Source organism: Narcine bancroftii, chromosome 8, assembly GCF_036971445.1.
Source record: "Narcine bancroftii isolate sNarBan1 chromosome 8, sNarBan1.hap1, whole genome shotgun sequence".
NCBI classification, from domain to species: Eukaryota; Metazoa; Chordata; class Chondrichthyes; order Torpediniformes; family Narcinidae; genus Narcine; species Narcine bancroftii.
The window spans coordinates 11831273-11854559 of record NC_091476.1 but is presented as its reverse complement, the minus strand read 5'-3'; the positions used below and the strand labels follow the sequence as shown (position 1 = coordinate 11854559).

The following is a 23287-nucleotide window of genomic DNA, read 5'->3' as shown; positions in this document are numbered from 1 at the left end:
TTTTTTCCCCTCTGCATCCTATCAGCAGTCAGAATTTGATTAGTAGGTGGATAATGAATGTTTCAAACATAAGCAGAAGAATCTCTTCCAGTATCTTGGCTCTAAAGCAACATCAATAAAAATCAGATTATTTTGCCATTCTTGCCATGTTGCTTACAAGAACATTCACTCTCTTTACTCCAAAAGCGCCTCTCAAATCCATGACCTTCCAAAAGGGCAGCAGGCACATGGAAACACCACCACCTGACTTCCAATTATTATTCATCATCAACGAATTGGAATCCCAATATTTGTCACCCAACGACATGACAGAAATATCATCACCAAAAGAATTTCCAGCTGACCATAACCTTTACAAGGGCAAATAGAGATGAGTAATAAATGCAGGTACAATTATAACATTTAAAATATATTTAGTCAGGTATATGGATAAGAAAGGTTTGGAGGGATATGGGCCAAATCCAGGCAAATGTGTAGCTAGGATAGACAATATGGTTAGCATGGACCATTTGGTTCAAAAAGCATAGTTCAATGCTGTAAAACTATGATGCTATGAGATATTCTCAAAGTATTGGGGTGGGGGGTGGGGTGGTGTCGAGAGAGAATCAGCCACCTGGATTGTTTAATAGCTACTAAGTTTTTCACTTCCTCCATGTCTCCATTCTTCACGGCCCAGATTATGTACATGTCAACTTTCAACGTGGTTTGTGGTGATAGGGGTTGATATCTGTACGCGAACAGCAGCATCAGCTGGGGTCAGGGTGGGAGAAGGGTGAATCGACCCTCAGGTCGGGGAGGGAGAAGGGAAGTGTCTAAACCAATGAACTCACGATGTGTAGGGCGGCACAGTTGGGGTAGCGGTTAGTGCAATGCCTTTACAGTGCCAGCAGTCACGTTTGGACCGAGGTTAAAATCCCTCCTGTCTGTAAGAAGTTTGTACATTCTCCTTGTGTCTGCCTGGGCTTTCCCCAGAGGCTCCGGTTTCTACCCACCCTCCAAAATGTTCTGGGGATGAAAGTTTAATGGGGTGTAAATTGGCTGACAAGGACATGTGTGCTGAAATGGCCTATTAACAGCTATATGTCTAAACATAGATTCTGTGCATTCCTTGTCTCCTTAATTGGAGAAGCTTCTGGTAAGCTTTTGCACCCTTATATTGACAGCCATATTTCTGAAGATCTTGTGGTGAATTAGGTCCTTATGTCTTTCCAATTACATCACCACAGATTTGTATTGCGGGGATTGATGATGAGAGAAAAGGGAGTCTGATTTGTTTGGCCGTTCAAATATCCAGTGGCTACGTGATCACAGAAGGAATTGGAAGTCCCAAAGATCACCATCACTGCAAAAAGAAGGTCAGGCATTGCATGTAATGTTTAGCCCATCTCATTTTGTCTGCTATTTGCACAATAATTTATGTAAATAAAATGATTTGATTCTATATTTATCAATTTTAAAAGCTAATTAATCTGAAATATTACGAAGTATCATATCTGCAGATCAAAATTTTAATATTTGTTCTTTTATTTACTTGCACTATTGAGTAGTGGCACCTAGCATGTTACTGAACACACATTGTTAGCTTTTATATATTTAAGAGAGAAGTAAATATTACATGCTAGAACCTTTTTATGAAAGGATAGAGACCTGTTGGGAGAGGCTCATGAGTGGACTGGTGACTAAAATTCAGTGCTTAAATTTGTATAAATTTTAATTCCATTAAACATTGAAAATAAATATCATAGGACAAGAGAGAATTGTTAAAAATCCAGGCATCATACATATTGAATCTGCTTTCTGAATTCTCAACAAAGGTGATTTTAGGAGCTTTTAAAATGTTGAGAATGAAACACCGATGTATTTGATTTTGTGGAGAATAACTAGGCCAAACAGTTGTCATAGAGTTGTCATGGCAATGAAACATAAGGTACTTGAAAATCTGTTGCTTGGCCATTCTCTGTTTATATGAAACAAATTCAAAAGAAAACTCTTGTGAAAGAACTCTGGCAATGAGGTAAGAATTAATTTGTATTTTATATGCAAGCATTGATATAGAATAGAAACTTCCACTCCCAAAACTATGTTAGGTGAATCTTTGCATCGATATATATTTTAATCTATTCTCAGTGCTTTACCGAATTAAAGCTGAAATTGTCTTCAAGTGTGACATCAAATGTGATATCATTGTTAACTTTAATTATGAGAGAATACTGCTCGATTTTTAACTGGAAAATTGATCTGAATTTGATTAACATTGGTTGAGACAAGTCCACTGCGTGCTCACTTGCTTTGCTTGCCATCAGCGATTCAATAAAAATACTCTTCCTTTCTGTTTAAATATCCTCTGCTAAAACCTAGACATATCAGAGCAAACAAATAGGCAGCTTTACTGCCTTTAGATGTAAAATATAAGTATTGATGAAGAACTTTGCTTGCCTTAAATTAAAGTTTCCTCATGCACATTGAAAATGGAGGTGCAACCGGAGTTGCTGTTACGGCAGCGCTGACGTTATCCCAGACCCACGAAGAGCGAAAACAGAGATGCAGCACTCCCACCGGGTCCATCTGCCAAGTCTGACTGCCGTCAACTCTCTACAGGCTTTGCACAAAGGGTCTGCACCCAAGATGGTGGTGCCTATGATCGACAGCAGCCACAAAGGTTTGCGGACTCCAGGGAAGTGGAGGTCTAGCAGAAAGCACCAGAAAATTGGGAGACCAACCCCCTCCCCCACCTGAGAAAGAGAAGCAGGGGAGATGACCCACTGGATGGTGACCACGGCGGCAGACTAGTGAGGGGGTTCAGCAGCTGAAGAATCCACACAGTCTGCGGGGCTGTTGGTGACTCAAGGCGAGGAACCCACGTTGGCTGTGGGCTGCTGGAGACTACAGTCAAATGTTTTGCAGCAGGCTGCGGACTGCTTGGGACTGGCTGAAGAGTGTGGTAAACCACTCTATGTATATGTTAGTCTATTTGGACACACTCACTGGCTGACTGTGTTTGTTGCTCCTCCCACAGGGTGCCCAATGTTCCACAGCCCCCCTGCCCAGTGTAGACAGACGAGCAGCATATATGTGCTTTTGTTCTAAAGCTAATAAAAGCCTATCAGTTTGTTCAACTTCATTCTTTTGAAGTCATTGATGGTGCATCAAAGGGGTACCAGGTATTTTAACCAGGATGTGAGATGGTGCCAAAGGGTTCCCAATCTTCTCAGAGGTTTGGATATGGATCTCAGGTTGATGATTTGGACTAGACTGTGTGGCTGCGGAGGCTGCGGGTGTGCTGGAGGTGAATCCACGGACACTCAGTGACAGGGTTGGGGGGTAAGAGGCGCTTCAAGCAATTTCTGCCAATGGCGAATCTTTCTGCCTTACAGCAGACAGAAGCAATTTCATGTAATATGACACTTTATTACAGGACAAGATAATACATTGAATTTTGAATCTTAAACCATTGTAGTTCATCGATTATTTGGCCTTGATTATTATACATCCACTTTCCAGTTAAACAAGATTTAATCACACTGGAGTGAAAAGATATTTTAAAAAAAAGAAATCTTTTTCTGAATCAATGAAAATTTGGAAAAATATCATCAAATTTGGGAATACTAAAACAGATTACAGTCTATCAGCAATGTAATTTGTATATTTTAAATATATTTTATTTTTGATTTTCTAAGACTCATATAGATTCAGACAACAATACCCTTTCTTTCAGGTTCAAGAACTTCAAATTCCTGGGTGTCAACATCTGCAAGGATCTATCCTGGAGCCTCCATGTTGATGCAATCACAAAGGCTCGCCAACCGCTCTACTTGGAGATGTTTGAGGATGGAGCTAGTGGAGTTGTTCAAGTGAACCGGTACGGACTTGAAGGGCCGACATGGCCTGTTTCCGTGCTGTTAACAGTTATATGGTTATATGGCTACTTACTAATAAAAGCCCACTATCAAAAATTGAGGTCCAAATATTGATTAAGGATGCAAGCTTCATATATCATCATGGTTCCAGGCAAATAATTGTTCTGGAAAAGATAGGAAAAAAAGACAAGAAATTCATGATTTTATTCATCTCATTGGCACCAGGTTCACATTGGCAAATATTTTCTTGGAAGAATGTGAAGCATAATCTGGTCACCAAATTACAGGAATTTATGGAGGCTTTGAAAAGGATACAAAAGAGATTTACCAGGATGCTGACTGGATTTGAGGTAGAAGAGTAAAGGTAAATGTTCCATTATTGTCACGTTATAGTACATTTAGAATGCAACATACATGAAATTCATTAACCATTCTCTACCATAAGGCAGACAAGAGAGTCGCCACTTGTTTAGTGCCCCTCACAGAAACCTATATCACCTCATGTTCCCAGGCAGTCTCCTCTACAAGTACTGACCTGTCCTTTGCCTGCTTAGTTTTTAAAATCAGACAATCCCACATGTATTAAGGCTATTATGATAAGGTGAGGTTACACAAATTAGGGTTGTGTTCTCTAGTGTGTCATGACCTGATAGAATTTTATAAAATTGAAAAAAGGTTAGATAGGTAGACAATTAAAATCTTTTTCCCAGGGTAAAAATGTCAAGGACTAGAGGACGTAAATTTAAGGTGAGATGGGGAAAGTTCAAAGAATATTTGTGGGGAAAGCATTTTATATAGAGAATGGTGTCAGGGGTAATGATGAAAGCAGATTTGAAAGTTGCTTTCATGAATCGTTTTGATGGACACGTGAATATGCAGGAAATGGGGGGATATGGATTTTTTATGTTCTTGGATGAAGGTAGATTAGAATATGAGAAATTAAGTTGCATGTAATAACAACAGCAGGAATAAGAATTCCACACAGGGCACAAAATGACACAAAATTACCACAAAGTTCTCCCAAGACTGAGAATAAAAACAGATGCTATCATTGCAAACTGTGGTTATTGTTTTTCAATGTTCAAAGTTCAAATTTATTGTCAGAATACATACTTGATATCACGTACAAACCTGAGATTCATTTTTGTGCAAGCTAGGCAGTATTTCTAATTACTGATAACTATAAACTTTACTCAAGAAGAAAAAAAAATATAAAAAAAAGAAATGTAAACAAACTGACTGTACAAATACATAAACAAATATTCAGTAATTAAATAATGAGTGAATATAAGTCCTCAAGTGAGACTATGAGTCTGTTGTTCTGGAGCATGAGGGTTCAGCAGCTATTCTTGAACCTGGAGGTACAAATCTTGAGGCATTTGTACCTGTACCTCTTCCCTAATGGCATCAATGAGAACAGAGCATGTCCTGGGTGAAGTTAAACAAGAAAATCTGCAGACGCTGTCGTGTTGTGGATCTTTGATAATGCTGCTGTTCTCCGACAGCAGTATTCCATACAGGTGTTCTTTGTGGTGGGGAGAATTTTGCCTGTGATGTACTGGGCTATGTCCACTACCTTTTGCAAGGCTTCTAGCTCCAAAGTATTGGAGCTCCCATACCTGGTTTTGAAGCAGGCGGTCAGCATGCTTTCTACTACACATCGGTAGAAGTTTGCCAAGGTTTCTGATGACATACTAAACCTCCGCAAACACCTGAGGAAATAGTGGCACTGACATGCTTTCTTCACAATGGCATAGTATGGTGGGTCCAGGAAAGGCTCTCTGAAATAGGAATTTCTACATGGAATCTGAAATTCTCTCATGGAGAATTCCAGATGCATATGTGGAGAATGGAAAGAAAAAAGGCAAATTCAGGGGCAAATTAATCACAGTGTCTTTGAAAAAAATACAGAGAAACTAAGAAGGTTGTATAATAAGGAGAAACGAAACAAATAAGAAACGTTCATAGCAAAGGAAAATTTCTCTCCAAGTTGATACAAAAATCTTGGATGCAGCTTTTCATCCATTTAAGTCTAACATTTCTGTCACAGTTTTATAGCTACAATGAACTAGCTGTTGATAAATGGCCACTTTATATAGGAAAAACTGTTAAAACTGCTAAAAATTTAAATAAAAATGGCCTTAACATTTCAGGAGATTGGAAGGAAAGCGGTCATGTATTTTTTGATCAAAACTTACAAATGAAAGATTAAAATTCTTCTGAATTTAATAGCAGGAACATGTTAGAATGATTTTACAAATTAGATATGGAATTAATGATTCAAATATTAGATTCCAAATGTTATGGGGCCCGTTCATAGACTATTACCATAACCTTTATATTCATTGTTTATACAGAATTTTGCCACTGTGTTGTCCCACTTCACTTTGTTTCATCAATATTAACTTTCCACCTTATTTAAGGTCAAGGGTTTGGAAAATTTAAAGTAATGTAGCCCTCTTTTTCTAACAGAATTGCTTCTGTTAACAGGCCTTGAACAATTAGTCTGATGGTGGCAAGCAGGAATGGTGCCAGAAATATGATTTGAAAGGGATAAAGGCAGCTAATGCTGGGATGAGGAGGGCATTAATAATGTCCAATGGTGTCTAGACATCAATGGGCTTGAGACAGTAGATGTGGTGTTAGCCATGCCAAGAGAAGCCTTTACTTTTGAACCTGAAGTGGTGGAAGTTCTCCATGAGCTTGCGGGAAGTACGAGTAATAATAAAAGCAAGAGCTGCTGGTTGACAGAAATTGCTGAGAGTGCACTTAACTCTGGATTGGGCTGTTTACACGTCCTTGGGAAAATCCAGATAAAACGGCCTAAATTCAGTTGAATAAACAGGTCTTAGCAATATTTTAATCTGACCATCATTGGCCTGGCCTCGTCACCATGGATAGACCTGACTTCCCCAAGACATTGTGGTTGAAGAGAAGTAAACATGAATGTGTCAGGAATTTCATAGTTATCCCAATTTGACCTGCAATCTCTACATCACCAGTCTACGGCCAGCTCTCACATTCCTCTGTCAGTCATAGCAGGAGTGAGGGTGGGAGGTGGGTGGGGAGTGTGAGGGGATGGAGGGTGGTATAGTGGTAAAAATTCTCACTGGAGGATGTCTCGATGTTACTTAATAAAAGACATATTGTTCTGATACCGTGAAGTGATAAATATTACGACTGGAAGCTATGTTTAAATACTATGAAGTTTGATTTTATTTCTAATGTTTACAGTAAGTAAGGCAAATATCAACAGAGCCCATTTGCACCCACCCATGAATGGAAGAGGAGATATAGAATTTCATACAAGGTCAGTATCATCTGAATATCATTTTTCCCCATCTCACCTTAAATATGAAGGTTTGTTCATCCATTGAATAGATCTTCTTTACAATAATCAGGGCCTCCTTTCCCACTCTGTTAAATAATTTCTAAAGTTCAATGGGAAATGTCCAAGGCTTCTATTTTCAGCCATTCATGTCATATTTTTCATTTCCAGAGTAGCACCAATTTTTTCTCAGTCAATAATTCAGTCAGAAACTTATGAAAGCAACACTTCAGCAAAATTCAAAAGTAGCCATTTTTTTACGCTTGAAAAAGTTATGCATTAAAAAAAAAGATCATTAATGGGCCAATTCTCACTGAGATTTCATCGATCTTGCAAATCTGTGGCCAACTCGTGGAGTGTATACACCTAAATTTGGGAAATTCCTGAATGCATATTCAAAGGTAGAAATTGCAAAATTGCTGACAGATTACACGTGGTGAAATTGTCAGCAGGTTCCATCCTGGGCTCCACATGAGCATAAACTTGCAGAGTATTACCTGTAGATTGGGCAATCTGTTACTATAAATTATTTTTACTGGATGTACTTTTTAATTATTTGGTGTCAAATGCTTCAGGTAGTTTTATTTTCTAAAGAAATGTAAATGTTAAAAATTCAATTACATGTTGATAGTTCGGATAGAAAACATATTGATTCAATGGTTTCTCAACAGTTCCTTGTACTCATCTATAATGTGTCCTCACTTTGGTCTTCAAGATCCTGGCAACATTAGATCCAGGCAACCCACTTAGATTGCGTGGGACAGCCGGATACTCTAACTGTTATGTCAGGCAGCCGGACTCATTCAGAAAATCAAGGCAATCTGTTCTGGAAACAGAAAAAAATTGATTCCTGGCTTTTCATCACTTTTTTGGTTTCATGAAAAGCTATTTGTCTCCAACTCTGAAAGTTGCAACTTCACGTGAAAGAAACTTCAAAACACAATTTTTTCTGATTAATCAGATCAGTAATAAGGTAACATACCTGTGTCAAAAAGGTTCCATCTGGGGCTCCAATAAATGGCAAATTTTCAGTTCGAGACACAAAGTGGTTCATGGATCATAAGGCTCTTTCATGCAGGCAAAAAGCCTGAGTGTAAAGGCAGCGATTCTCCACCCTCACGTCGGGAGACTCACCTCTGTGAATGCACCATTGTTAGCTAAAAGGTGCTGACTGCAATCCCTCTCGGGGAAGGGTCAGTGGCGGAGCACTGCACACCACTCCCTTGCATGAATGTTATGCCGTTGCAAACAGCTGGCTCGAACGGGCTGATGAGGTCGTGGTGACGTCGTCAGCCTGAGATGCAGGAGCGAGACTCGGCAGGCAGCGCTACGGCATCAGTCCCCCTGCCTCCATCTGCTCCAGAAGGAACTATGAGGCGCCGCTCAACATGAATGCGACACAAGGGCAGCCTTTTATGGCTGCTCCATGAAAGATAAGTTTATATTTTTCTCTCTGCACTTGTAGCTGGCCTCCAGGCAGAGGCTTGGCATGAAAGGGCCTATAAAATGGTTAATTTCTCTTAAAGCAGCAGCTGCCTGAAGGAAGAAAAGTTTGAGCAGTGGTGTAAGTGATTCAAAAATGATGGAAACTGTTGTTCCAGTCTTATTGTTGTCTTATAAATACATCATAAATTTGGCTATTGGAAGATTCTTCCATTTGCCCTCAGTCTCTTGATCCCAGCAGGCTTGCTAATCAGAACAGCATGTCCAGCTTACATAAGATGCTCATATAAGCTTCAGAGCATTTCAGCTGAGACTAGTGAAGTTTCGCATTTTTAATTACTGTATCAGCACCACCATTTTTATAGGATTTCTTTTCCTGCTTTTCAATTGGTTGAAGCAAAGGGGTGAACGTGCTACAAAATGACTTGCTGGTAAGGTAACTTTTTCACTTCAAGTAGGTGCAGGAGGTCAAACTAAAGTCTTCCACTCTTGACTCTTAATGTTTAGTGGTCATTGCAGATGGTAGCTTCCAAAAACCTTCATGCTGATCTGAAAATGATTTAATATTTTTTTCTCCAATCAATATAGTATTACTGTGATGGGCCGAGAGGACCCCAAAACCCAGTAGCATTAGAAATTCATCCAGACAAATGGTTACTTAAACAAAAGTTACTTTTAATTATTTTAAGCATAAAAAAGGATCAAACTTTAACTTATTACTATTAACTTAAGTTAACCTAACTTAACCCCCTTCTAATTCTAAGCGCATGTTTATGTAATATGTATATAAGTTCAGAAAAGTTCTTTGATTCACAGTTCAATTTCACTTCACTCCTCCAAGTTCACTGGTATCAGGCAATTCTTATACTGTGCATTTATGAATCTTCCTTGATGCATGAAAGGTAAATGGTTACTGCTCAGGAAGGTTCTTGTCGGTTTTCAGAGAAAGATTTGTTGCTCATTGGACACCCACAAACTGATCCTTCCAATCAGCCACAAAGAAACTTGCCCTCAGGGTTTTCCAGATGATAACCTCTTTCTTCCAGGTCACCACAGAGTTCCTTTTTGTTTCCCTTATTTCAAGTGAAATGTTATATAGCCAGTCATCTCCTCTTGTATAGACCACAAGGGTTCCTAACAGGCTTACTTAGAACTCATAATCTGTCTTCAAAATGGGGTTTTCAAACAAGCTTCCAAAGCCACTGCAGAAAAAAAATCAGCACTCTCTCTCTCTCTCTCTCTCTCTCTCTCTCTCTCTCTCTCTCTCTCTCACACACTCTCTCCCTCACTCACTCTCTCTCTCTCTCTCTCTCTCTCTCTCACACTCTCTCCCTCACTCACTCTCTCTCTCTCACTCTCTCTCTCTCTCTCTCATCCTCACTCTCTCTCTCTCACTCTCTCTCTCTCACCCTCTCTCTCGCTCTCACCTTCACTCTCTCTCACTCTCACTCTCTCTCTCTCTCACTCTCACTCTCTCTCTCTCTCTCTCTCTCTCTCTCTCTCTCACACACTCTCTCCCTCACTCACTCTCTCTCTCTCACTCTCTCTCTCTCTCTCATCCTCACTCTCTCTCTCACTCTCTCTCTCTCACCCTCTCTCTCGCTCTCACCTTCACTCTCTCTCACTCTCACTCTCTCTCTCTCTCACTCTCACTCTCTCTCACTCTTTCTCTCTCTCTCACTCTCACTGTCTATCTCTCTCACTGTCACTCTCACTCTCTCTCTTTCCCTCTCTCTCACTGTCACTCTCACTCTCTCTCTCTCTGTCACACTTAGAGAAAAAAACCTGTTTGCCCCTCTCTGCTTGCAAAACCACATGACCTTCTTAGAACAGCAAACTGCATTCAGACATATTGCGGCACTTGACCTAATCTTCTGATTCCATTCATCTGTTTCTTTCCAAAACAATAATCCATTACTCCACAGCATGTCCAATTAACACCTACTTATGAAGTCTCAATAGGCAATCTTCAAAGGTTTTGCAAAGGCATTCGGAGCCTGAACTGTCTGGCTTGAGCCAAGCTCTTGCATTTAAAATGAGATCTGTTTGGAAGTGTTTGTATCTTTGTGAGAGCTAATTAAAACCCCCACAATCTATCTCCTCCAAAAACACATCTATACACAATATAAAATATAACATAATTTGTCACATTACAAATACAAATGTATATCATATTTTAAAACTGAAAGGTGTATGAATAAACAGCCTACAGTGTTGATGCAGGCTAAGAATTCAATCTTCACCCACCTGATAGAGTTTCTTAATAATTTAAATAAAATTAAATCTTTTGTATGATTTAATTGATCTATTAGAAAATTCATTTCATGACTTGAAATTGCTTCCATTTATTTTTAAATTTTTAATTTAAAAAAAGTCATACAGCACAGTAACAGGCCAATTCAGCCCTACAAGTCCATGCCACCCAATTTACACCCCAGTAGCTTACACCCCAGTACGTTTTTGAAGAGTGGGAGGAAGCGGGAGCCCCCTGGGAAAACCCACGCAGCCATGGGGAGAACGTACAAACTCCTGACGGACAGCACAAGATTTGTTCCCAGGTCCGGTTCTGATCACTGGTGCTCTAAAGGCATTGCGCTAACCGCTACTCCAACCATGCCACCCTATTCATAGCAAAAAGAGAAAAAAAATTCCAAAGCAAGGAGAATATCTTGAGCAAATTGTCCAATCTTTGGAGTATACATTCATCACAAATAAATGTGTTCAATCAACAAGGTCACTTTCATCAACATGACCTCTCTCTCTGCATTTAGAAGTGTTGTTTTACAGCTCCAATGAAGAATCATTTGGCCTCAGACATTAATTTTATTTCTCTTAACTTAACTGCTACTTGATATGCTAAGTGCCTACAGCATTTTCAGTTTATTTCTTTTTACCTTGTTTCAAAACATCATGGCATGCAGCACTTTGGTGAAGGACATGTCAGACTGCTGTATTCAAGTGAAACTTGGGGTTATGCAGATTGGAAACCAGCCCATTCAGCCCAACTTACTGACACTGATTGAAATATTCTATGCACACACTATTCCCACTGGCTTATGTTTAACCCATAAACCCATTCCATCTATGTATCCACCCATTTTTTCTTAACCATTGCAAAAGTCCTTGCCTCAAGCACATCTGGCAGCCCTTTCCATAATATCAGGTTCCTGTCGAATCTCTCCCCCTCACCTTAAACCTCTGTCATCTGGTTATTGATACCCCTACTGTGGACAAAAGACTGAGTTCACCCAATCTATTCCTCTCTTGATTTTGGGTACCTCTCATCATCCACTTGCACTCCTGCTTGTTAGCCTACTCAACCTCTCCCTGTAGCTTGGGCCCTTGAGTCCGAGCAATATCCTTATAAATCAACTCTGCACCTCACCAACTTGACAGCACCTGCTGTCAGAACTGAACAAATACTCCAAATGGGGTCTAACTAACATCTTGTATAACTGCAACATGACGTCCCAACCTCTGTACTCAATAGACTGTCTGATGAACTTCTTAAGACAGGTCTCTTATTTCCTGTCTATCCTCTGAAGTGAAATAGACTCCACTTCAGGATCTTCTTTTTACTGGCCAGCTCCAAAACAGAGCTCAAAAGCACTAAGTAAATTTGAGTCAACGTCCAACTTCAGTGTAACGTTTACAAATTGAAAACTTCAAGAAAGAAGGCACCAATCATTATGAAAATCTTGGAATTTATCAAGGAAGTAGCAGCAGGACATGTGGAAAATCATATGACAAGCAGAATCAACAACCTTTAAGGAACATTTAATCATGTTTAAAAATTGCCCGTTTTGAGCATTTAGCAAGCAAGGTGGATGAAGGGAAACTTGTAGACATGGAGTATTTTGATTATATTATTTAGATAACGTATAATTCTAAAGAAGTAAAACACAGAAGTCTGTAGACTCTGTGGTTGAAGTAAAAACACAATGTTGGAGAAACTCAGCTGGTGAAACAGTGCATGGAGCAAAGATAAATATACATAACCAACGTTTCCAGCTTGAGCTCTTCTTCAAGGCAACCTTTGGAAGGGAATGCAAAGTCCGGACCTGGTTGAGTATCTGACCCTATACCTAGAGTTTAAAGCCAGCCATACTTATCCCAGGGCTTGAAGTAGCATAACCATCCATGGCCACTGGTAACCTACAACAGAACAAAAATCTTCTAAATTATCTCAAGAAATGCTTAAGGGAACTGACTCTGCATTGATCATTACAACTTGTCGTCTAAGCACGGACAGGTAATTTTACACGTGACTGCACTTCTGCCCAAGAAATAAAAAATCAAAGATGTCAGAAAGCAATTGAAGTGCCAGTTGATGAAGTCGACAAAGATGATGTGGTCAAACAATAATCATGGCTTTTATTAGCAGAAACTCATGATACAATAATGAAAGACAATAGGTGCATATACAGTTATACCCAAGGGGAGTGTCCTTAACAGTAAAGATAATGCACAGCCAATGTTAGTACAGCAAGGCTCGCCAGAGGGGAAACAGGCAGCTTGGCAGACATTCACCACAGCAATGTGGGAGTGTCCTTAACAGTAAAGATAATGCACAGCCAATGTTAGTACAGCAAGGCTCGCCAGAGGGGAGACAGGCAGCTCGGCAGACATTCACCACAGCAATGTGGGAGTGTCCTTAACAGTAAAGATAATGCACAGCCAATATTAGTACAGCAAGGCTCGCCAGAGGGGAGACAGGCAGCTCGGCAGACATTCACCACAGCAATGTGGGAGTGTCCTTAACAGTAAAGATAATGCACAGCCAATGTTAGTACAGCAAGGCTCGCCAGAGGGGAGACAGGCGGCTCGGCAGACATTCACCACAGCAATGTGGGAGTGTCCTTAACAGTAGAAATAATGCACAGTCAATGTTAGTACAGCAAGGCTCGCCAGAGGGAAGACAGGCAGCTCGGCAGACATTCACCACAGCAATGTTTTAGCAAAAGGGCTGATTTGGTTTTGTTTGCAAGTTAATAAGCTGCTGCTTCTAATCAGCTCTGTGAATTTAATTTCATTAGGGGTCAACAGACTGAACGAGTTCTGCAGGTGGGAAACACTTCCTCGCAAGTTTAGTGGCACCTAACAAATATTAACTTTTTGGACTTTTTTCAACTTATCATCAATAATTTTAAATGCTGTAGGAGCTACTGAACTTATTATGAATCATTTGGAAATTAAGAACAAAAGATGATATGTAAGATTTACAAATTATACTCTATACTTTTTGCTTTCAAAGGTGTGGAATTGATAATATATATTTTAACCGCAACAATTTATTAATTCATTGTATCTTTATTGGTAACGTGTCTGCCTGTCCAAGAGGCCAATACCACTGGAGCTTTTGATCATTTGCACCAGTATATAAGAAATCTTTTGAGCAGGTAGTGAGAATTTCTCTGCATGAAATTGATATCTAATATCTCTTTATTTCATTCATTAGATAATTCATGATAATACTAAATAAAAAATAGAGCAACAAATACAAAAAAGTGAACATAATATCAGGTTTATTTGACTTCATGAACCATTTCCCTATTTTATGCCTTGGTATCTTTCCTGTAAAGTTTTGATCATTTTAAACTAATGAAGAAATGCAATGATGTGGAAGCCAGGCCTCCAGTGATCTGGTTTGACAGAGTGTTTGGGCTTTGATTTGCTCCAGTAATTTCACATGTTCTACCATCTTTTCTTTGTGAAAGTCATCAAGAAGTGCCTACAAGAAGCCCTGCAGAGGCTGACGACCCTATGGTATCTGAGGCCGACATCAGAACATTATTCAAGAGAGTGAATCCTTGCAAGGCGTCAGACCCTGATGACGTACCTGGAAGGGTACTGAAAAACTATGCCAGCCAACTAGTTCACGGAACTTTTAAATCTCTCACTGCTGCAGTTGGAGTTTCTCACCTGCTTCGAAATGGCATCAGTTCTCCCAGTGTGAGCCGCCTCAATGACTATCGCCCAGTAATACTCACATCGACTGTGATGTCATTTGCCCGCCATAACAGTTGCAACACAGCGGATGTCATATCACTGACTCTCCACTCAGCTCTACTGGATCACCTAGACAACAGCAACCCGTACATATGGAGACTCTTCATCAACTACAGCTCAGCCTTCAACACCCTCATTCCCTCAGAGCTGGTTAACAAACTCCAAACTCTGGGCCTCTGCCGCCCTGTCTGCACCTGGATTCTTGACTTCTTCCTGATTCAAGAGACTGAATATCCGTCTTTGAGGGCGACATCAGAACATCATTCAAGAGGGTGAACCCTTTGCAAGATGTCAGGCTCTGACGGGATACCTGGCAGGGGACTGAAAATCTGTGCCAACCCACTAGCCGGAGAGTTCACGGACATATTCAATCTCTCATTCCTGCACTCAAAAAGGGCATCAAATAATCCAGTACCCAAGAAGAGTGAGTTGAGTGCCCTCAACCATGGATTTTTACTCATCTCCCATCTGGTAGGAGCTATAGGAGCCATTGCTCTTGAACCAGCAGGCTTACGAAGAGCATTTTACTTGAAGCTGTGACCCTGCTGAACTCTAAATCACAGGGCTGAGAGGTACTGCCCTCATATTGTACTATCAGTATTTTTATAATCGTTACTTGCTGCATGCACTTGTTTTTTATTAGCACTTAGTTTTTTTTTTAAACTTTATTTAAAGGTTTTATCACAGGAATAAAAAAAAAGATTACATTTAAAGAAAAGATATAAAATAAAATAATATAATTACAATACAACATTCTTTCTTTGGCTTGGCTTCGTGGACGAAGATTTATGGAGGGGTATGTCCACGTCAGCTGCAGGCTCGTTGGTGACCGACAAGTCTGATGCGGGACAGGCAGGCACAGTTGCTGCGGTTGCAAGGGAAAATTGGTGGGTTGGGGTTGGGTGTTGGGTTTTTCCTCCTTTGTCTTTTGTCAGTGAGGTGGGCTCTGCCGTCTTCTTCAAAGGAGGTTGCTGCCTGCCGAACTGTGAGGCACCAAGATGCACGGTTTTAGGCGAGATCAGCCCACTGGCGGTGGTCAATGGGGCAGGCACCAAGAGCTTTCTTTAGGCAGTCCTTGTCCCTCTTCTTTGGTGCACCTCTGACACGATGGCCAGTGGAGAGCTCGCCATAGAACACGATCTTGGGGAGGCGATGGTCCTCCATTCTGGAGACGTGGCCTACCCAGCGCAGTTGGATCTTCAGCAGCGTGGATTCGATGCTGTCGGCCTCTGCCATCTCGAGTACTTCGATGTTAGGGATGAAGTCGCTCCAATGAATGTTGAGGATGGAGCGGAGACAACGCTGGTGGAAGCGTTCTAGGAGCCGTAGGTGATGCCGGTAGAGGACCCATGATTCGGAGCCAAACAGGAGTGTGGGTATGACAACGGCTCTGTATACGCTTATCTTTGTGCGGTTTTTCAGTTGGTTGTTTTTCCAGACTAACTTAATTCAATCTAACCCCCCCCTACATATACAACTAAAAATCTATATATATATAAAAAAAACCACCCTTCCCCTCCCCCAAAATAAAGAGTGAAGAATTAGTAAAATTAATAATATTATGTATTTAAAAAAATACACACAAAAAAAAGAAAATATGACAAATAAAAATAATAAATTTTTTTTATCAGATCTAAAATATCACATCTAAGAGCATACTTAAATCAAACTTAATTGCATATACTTAACAAATGGAGTCCACTTCAACTTATAAAAAGACATCTTATCTTGGATTGAAAAAGATATCCTTTCCATTATTAAACAAGACTTCATCTCTAAATACCACATTTGCACGTAGTTAATTGTATTTGTGTATAGCACTATTATTTTAAACTCCAGATTGGATTCTAATTTTTATTTCATTGGCTTCATATTTCAATGACAATAAAGTTGAATCTATCTAATCTATCTATCTATCAACGACCTCCACCCAATAGCACTAACATCTACTGTGATAAAATGTTTTGAGAGGCTGGTCATGGCCAGAATTAACACATACCTAGTCAAAGATCTGGACCCACTGCAATTTGCCCTATCATCATAATTGCTCCACAGCAGATGCAATGTCGCTGGCCCTCCTCTCAGCTCTGGATCACCTCGAAAACAGCAATGATTGCACTACATTGACTACAGCTTGGCCTTCAATAACATTATTCTCTTAGTGCTGGTCAAGAAGCTACAAGCTCTAGGCCTTTGTACCTCCCTCTGCAACTGGATCTTGACTTTCTCATCAGAAGACCACAGCAGTACAAATTGGAAATGTCTCCTCCTCACTGCTTATCAACACAGGTGCACCACAAGGATGTGTGTTTGGCCCACTGCTCTACTCATTATACACCCATAACTGGCCAGGCACAATTCCAAGCCATGTACAAGTTTGTCCATGTCACCACAGTTGTTGGCAGAATCGCAAACACCAATGAAGAAGTGTACTGGAGGGAGATAGATCAGCTTGTTGAATGGTATTACGACAACAGCCTTGCCCTCAACGTCAGCAAAACCAAGGAGATTATTGTGTTTTCATTGAGGACTCAGTAGTGGAGATGATAAAGAACTTCAAATTCCTGGGTGTTAACATCTCTGAGAATCTGTCCTGGAGCCTCCAAGTTGATGCAATCACAAAGAAGACTATACTCTGTGAGGTGTCTGAGGAGATTTGGTATATCATCGAAGACTCTTGTTAACTTCTACAGGTGTACCTTGCAGAGCATTCTGGTTGGTTGCATCATTGCTTGGTATGGAGACACCAACTCTCAGGACAAGAATAAACTTCAGAGGGTTGTTAACTTGGCCTGCAACATCACAGGCACCAGACTTCACCCCATTGAGTACATCTACATGAGACAGTGTCTTAAAAAAGCAGCCTCGATTCTCAAAGACCCCCACCACCCAGGCCACGCCCTCTTCACTCTGATAGCATCGGGAAAAGTTACAGGAGCCTAAAGACGAGCACTCAACAGCACAAAGGCAGCTTCTTCCCTGCTGCCATCAGTTTCCTGAATAATCAATGAACCAAAAGACACGGCCTTACTTTTCATGCACTATTATTTTTAATTTTTATTCTAATGTTGTAAGATAGTTATAATATGAATGTTTGCCCTATGACGCTGCTACAAAACACCGATATCAGAAGTTGTCCATGACAATAAATTCTGATTCTGATTCTCCATCAGAAGTCAAGACCTGGGAGGAGTCACGAGATGGAGTAGTGGCCGGACGGTGAACTCCAGCCCTCTCCAGAAAAGTCGGGAAAAACAAAGAAAAACACAAAGGCACAGAAATAAAAGTTACAGAAAAGTGAGTATAAAGGTGGAAAGAAGATGGCGACAAAAAAAGAAAAATCGAAAGCAACGGTAAGAAGAGAGGAAGAGAAGACAAAGGAGGAAAAAGGTGAAGGCCTTACCTGTCCGAAGAGGCCCGCTGCGGAGAGAGAAACCCGCTCCCTCAGGTCGGTAAATAATGGACTACAAAAATGGCTCGCAGAGCCGAGTAAAAGTGCGCAACCGCGCATGCGCGATGCGAATGAAAAAAAACACACCGACGGGAGGGGGGACCAGCTGGGGAGTCGATCTCCACAGCCGGCAACGACAGCTGCAGAACACCTGCAGCAAGAAGAGACCACAGAAGACAATAGAAACAAGAAAGAAGAGGAGGAAAGGGCACCAAAGAAACAACAGATGGTCAACCCAGAGGAAGAAGAAGAGGAAGAGTATGGTGAAATAGAAGAAGAAAAGAAAGGCAAGGTAAAGGATATACTTTCTCTTATTAAAGAATACATGGAGTCATTTAAAGAATGGCAAACACAGGAATTTAAGGATTTAAGAAAAAGAATAAACAACACAGAAGAGAAAATAAATAAAATGGAGATGACCTTAACAGAAATGGGAAAGAAAATGGACAAGGTGGAAGAGCGGGCAGTAGCAGCAGAAATGGAGGTAGAAGACGTAAAAAAGAAATTGGAGAAATCTAATTAAAAAACTAAAGAGACACAAGAACTACTAGCTCAAAAAATAGATACAATGGAAAACCATAACAGAAGAAATAACATAAAGATAGTGGGCCTTAAGGAAGATGAAGAAGGCAAGAATATGAGGGAGTTTATAAAAGAGTGGATCCCTAAGACCCTAGGATGTCCAGAACTACAGCATGAAATGGAAATAGAAAGGGCACATAGAGTATTGGCCTCTAAACCACAACCACAACAAAAACCAAGATCTATTGTAGTAAAATTCCTAAGATATACTACAAGAGAAAAGGTACTGGAGAAGACAATGGAAAAAGTAAGAGAGGGCAACAAACCACTGGAGTATAAAGGGCAAAAAATCTTCATTTATCCAGATATAAGTTTTGAACTCCTAAAGAAGAGAAAAGAGTTCAATACAGCAAAGGCGATTTTATGGAAGAAAGGGTATAAATTTATACTAAAGCATCCAGCAGTATTGAAAATATTTATTCCAGGACAACAAAACAGACTATTCTCGGATCCAGAAGAAGCACGAAAATTTGCAGAACAATTACAAAAATAGACTGAGGGAGGAAGACGGGTAATGAGAGTAAAAATGATCACGATTGATATGTATGTGGGTAAAGACAAAAATAGACTGAGGGATGAAGACGGGTAATGAGAGTAAAAATGATCACGATTGATATGTATGCGGGTAAAGAGGTATAAGAGTGAATAGAGACAATGAGCATACATGAATGTATCTGTACTTAGAGGAAAATATAGATAGTATAGACAAGAATTAATAAGGGAAGGTAATGGAATAGAGAGAATAAGGAGGGAATTAAAAGAGTGACCTTTGTGACATATGAAAAGTGAAATCTTTTCTGGGGGAGGCGGGGTGGGGGGAAATAGCGGTCACTGCAAAATCAGTTGACGCTTGCGAGTGGATTCGCAAATCCAAATGGAGAGGGGAGATGTGGTTGTCTGACAAGGGATAAAGGACAACTCAGGAGGTGAAGGGGAGATTGGGGATAAATAAGATAGAAATAGGAGAATAAGGAAAATGTTGGATGTTGTAGGAATGTTGTCTTATAAATAGTTGAAAATAAGAAAACAGAAATGGAAAAGGAGGAAAGGTAATGATGGAAAAACGGAAAGAGAAGATAAACAAAATATAAAAGGGCTACGCTGAACTATATGTCTTTAAATATTAATGGAATACATAACCAAATTAAAAGGAAGAAACTACTAAATTTAAATGAATAAATGTATTCCATTAGAAAAAATAACAGATAGGTTAAGAAATAATATTGAAATATTCGAGCAAGTATAGGAGCCTTACATTAAATACAATAGCGAAAACCTACCGGGGACAAACAGTACCTAAGTTGATGGAAGGAGAAGGAAAGAAAAGAATGGACTCAGTAGAATTTCTGGTGTAATTTTGTTGAATGACAACATTGTCTGACTGGCTTAATGCAACCTAGATTGTATACCTAAAATGGATGAGAGGGGGTGTGGGGGGGTGGTTTGGGAGGAAAGGGGGGGGGGAGAAAAAGTCACTGTATATGTGTGAAAAAGAAATAGTGTATATCATGGCTAATGTGATTTATGGTGTGAAAAATAAAAAAATTAAAAAAAAAAGTCAAGACCTCATCCAAAGTCAGTACAAATTAGAAGCAACATCTCCTCACTGACAGTCAGCACAGGAGCAGCTCGAGAATGCATGCTTCGCCCACAACTCTACTCACTCTACGGCCTTGACTGTTTGGCCAGGCACAATTTGAATGACATAGACATATTTACTAATGACACCACAGTCATCGGCTGAATTGCAGACAACAGTGAGGAAGTGTCCAGAGATAGAAAGCTTGTTGACTAGTGTCACAACAACAACTTTGCACTCAACATTAACAAAACCAAGGAATTGATTAGGGACTTCAGAAGGAAAGCAGGAGAAAACCAACCAGTCCCAATCAAGGGATCAGCAGTGGAGAGGATCAAGAACTGAGTGTCATAATCTCTGAGGATCTGTCCCAAGAACTCCATGTTGTTACAATGACAATAGCTATACTTCATGAGAAGTTTAAGGAGTTTTTTTCAATTCAACTGTAGAAAGCATTCTGTCTGGTTGCATCACTGTCTGGTATGAAGGTACAAATGCGCAGGACAGCTAAAAGCATCGGAATGTTGTTAACACACCGAGCGACATCCTGAGCACTGATCCTTACTTTATCGCGGACATCTACAAGAGAAAATGTCTTAAAAAGCAGCCTCCATCCTCAAGGACCCCCAGCACCCAGGCCACACCCTCTTCACTCTGCCACCATCAGGAAAAATGTACCCAGTGACAAGCACCCAGTAGCACAAAGACAGCTTCTTCCCCGCTGCCATCAGATTCCTGAACGGACATTGAACCACAGACACCACCTCACTTCATCCTATTTTCTTGCTTTATTTATTTATCTTTGAAATGTAATTTATAGTAATATTTGCACTCTTATACTGTGCAAAACAACAAATCTTATGACATATTTATGACAAATTTTGATTGTGATTCCGATATCTCAGTGAATTGAAATTAAAATATGAAAGTCTGGCTTCCATTGCTGATAAAGTAAAATTCTAGTGACCACTTCAATTAAGTGAGTACCTCTTTTCCTGGATAAGATGTTATGACAAAATTAAATTGTCAGTTGAGAATTTTTTAATTGATTACTGATTTGATTTTGAAGACTTAGTACATATGAAACCACTCTGCTTGTTCAATCACCTGGTCTGCATTGAAATATCTTGAGTCCGGTGACCTCTCAAATATTTCTGAACAGTTTGAAAACAATTGGTTTAATCTAAACCCTTATCTTTCCTGATGAGAACATATTTTAAAACTGTGGGTGGTAGACACAGTTGCACATTTCCAAAGTATCTTGATGAGCACTTGAATTGGAAAGAGCAAATGTTGGCAAATGGAATTTGTATTAAGTAGGATTTAGCAATGATATTACCAATACTTTAATTTTTTTTGATTTTTATGGTTTACAAAATTGTGTGAGTTTTAAATAGTAGGAATAATTGAGGGAGAAAGCAAAATTAATTTGTTTAGAACTCCTGAGCATTGCAAACTGTGAAAGAAATCATGGATTAACAAGCAGTTTCTTTCTTTTTTTTTGTAAATAGATTATCATGGTTTCCTTGACAAGCTGAATATTGATGGGACAGGAAGAGATCCAGCAATTTGAAGAATGTGAGTATGTATCTGCAAATTTTGCTTGACTATGGACAGAACAGATCGTGGTGATCAGTTGCAGACATCCCTTTCACCCCCGCCCCCCCCACCCCTCGTCTCTTCTGTCTGACTTCTCAGTTTGCATTCATTTTGGCCAAAGTTGTGACATTTTCGCTTCTAAATCAAAAGAGTTGTGCTTGAGAGCCCAGTGATCTAAGGCCAAAAGCTATGCCAACTCTATGACGCAGTGGTGATGGAGGTGCTGTCTTTCAGATGTAATGTTTAATGATCTGCTCAATCAGGTGAACTCAAAGGATTTCTTGACACTGAAGGAAACAGTGGTCCCGGCCATCGTTTATACTACACCCCCTCTCCAGTCAACATGATTCAAATATGTTATTTAGTCATTCATTTATTGAAACCTTCACATAAAATTTCCAGAATAGGAACAAACCAATTAGTGTAGTAACCAATGTCAATGCTTCATTATAGCCCACATCTAGTTTATTCTGTTGAGCTTTATCAATTTGTTATGGAATTCATTTATCATTAAAGGGTACAATTATGGGTAAATGGCGGAGCTTTGAACCAGTTGTAAACAGGAGCCATTTGTTCCTCCAGAGAACTTAATAAAGTTCCATGGATGCTCTCTGATCTGTTTTTCCTCCATCAATTCTTTGCCTGCCCACCTGTTCCTCTGTCTTATTCAGATTTCAGATTTATTGTAGAGTACATACATTTTGTTTTAAACTTTATTTAAAATTTTATGACATGAATAAAATAAAAATTACATTTAAAGAAATAATAAAAAATAAGATAATAAAAATTAGAATACTACATCATTAAACTACACAAATTAACCCCCCAATAATTATAACACAACATTAATCGTCTAATTTAAAATTAGTCCAACCCTCCCCCCAAAATAAAGAGTGAAGAATTAATTAACAATGTTGTAAATAAAATAGAAAAAACCCCACTTACAAAAAAAAGGATAAAACTTAACAACAACAAAAAAATTACTAACAACAAAAAAAATATCAATACTAAAATAATACCCTTAAACATATATTTAAATCAAACATAATACATGTATTTAACAAATGAAATCCACTTTAAAACTAAGTTCAAATATTAAAATCATATATCAACCACATATCTGTTATACAAAAAATCATAATTAATAATACATAAATACAGAATTTCCATTAATACCAAGTTTCCTTTATAATTCATCGAGAGAACAAAAACATCCCTTAGAAAAACAATCAGATAAACTTTTTATTCCCTTCCCCTCCCCTTATATAAAAAAAGAAAAAAAAGAAAAAAAAGTTCAAACTCTTATAAAATTCTCCATATTCTTTATTTATATCATCTTCAAAATTCTCTAACGAAATTAACTTAATTTTATTAAACTCCTCTCCCTCAATGTATTTGTACTTGATTTTCTTCTTTTTCTTCTTATCACCTTTCCCCTT

The 23287-nt window shown here is 39.4% G+C and overlaps 1 long non-coding RNA gene across 1 annotated transcript; it reads left to right on the top strand.

Moving 5' to 3' along the window:
• Positions 1-1256: 1256 nt before the first annotated feature.
• On the top strand, positions 1257-21810 carry LOC138741664 (uncharacterized). Its single transcript, XR_011343644.1, has 5 exons — positions 1257-1355; positions 3716-3859; positions 4083-4221; positions 7092-7167; positions 21761-21810. It is a non-coding gene; the product is annotated as an uncharacterized lncRNA (long non-coding RNA).
• Positions 21811-23287: the final 1477 nt, after the last annotated feature.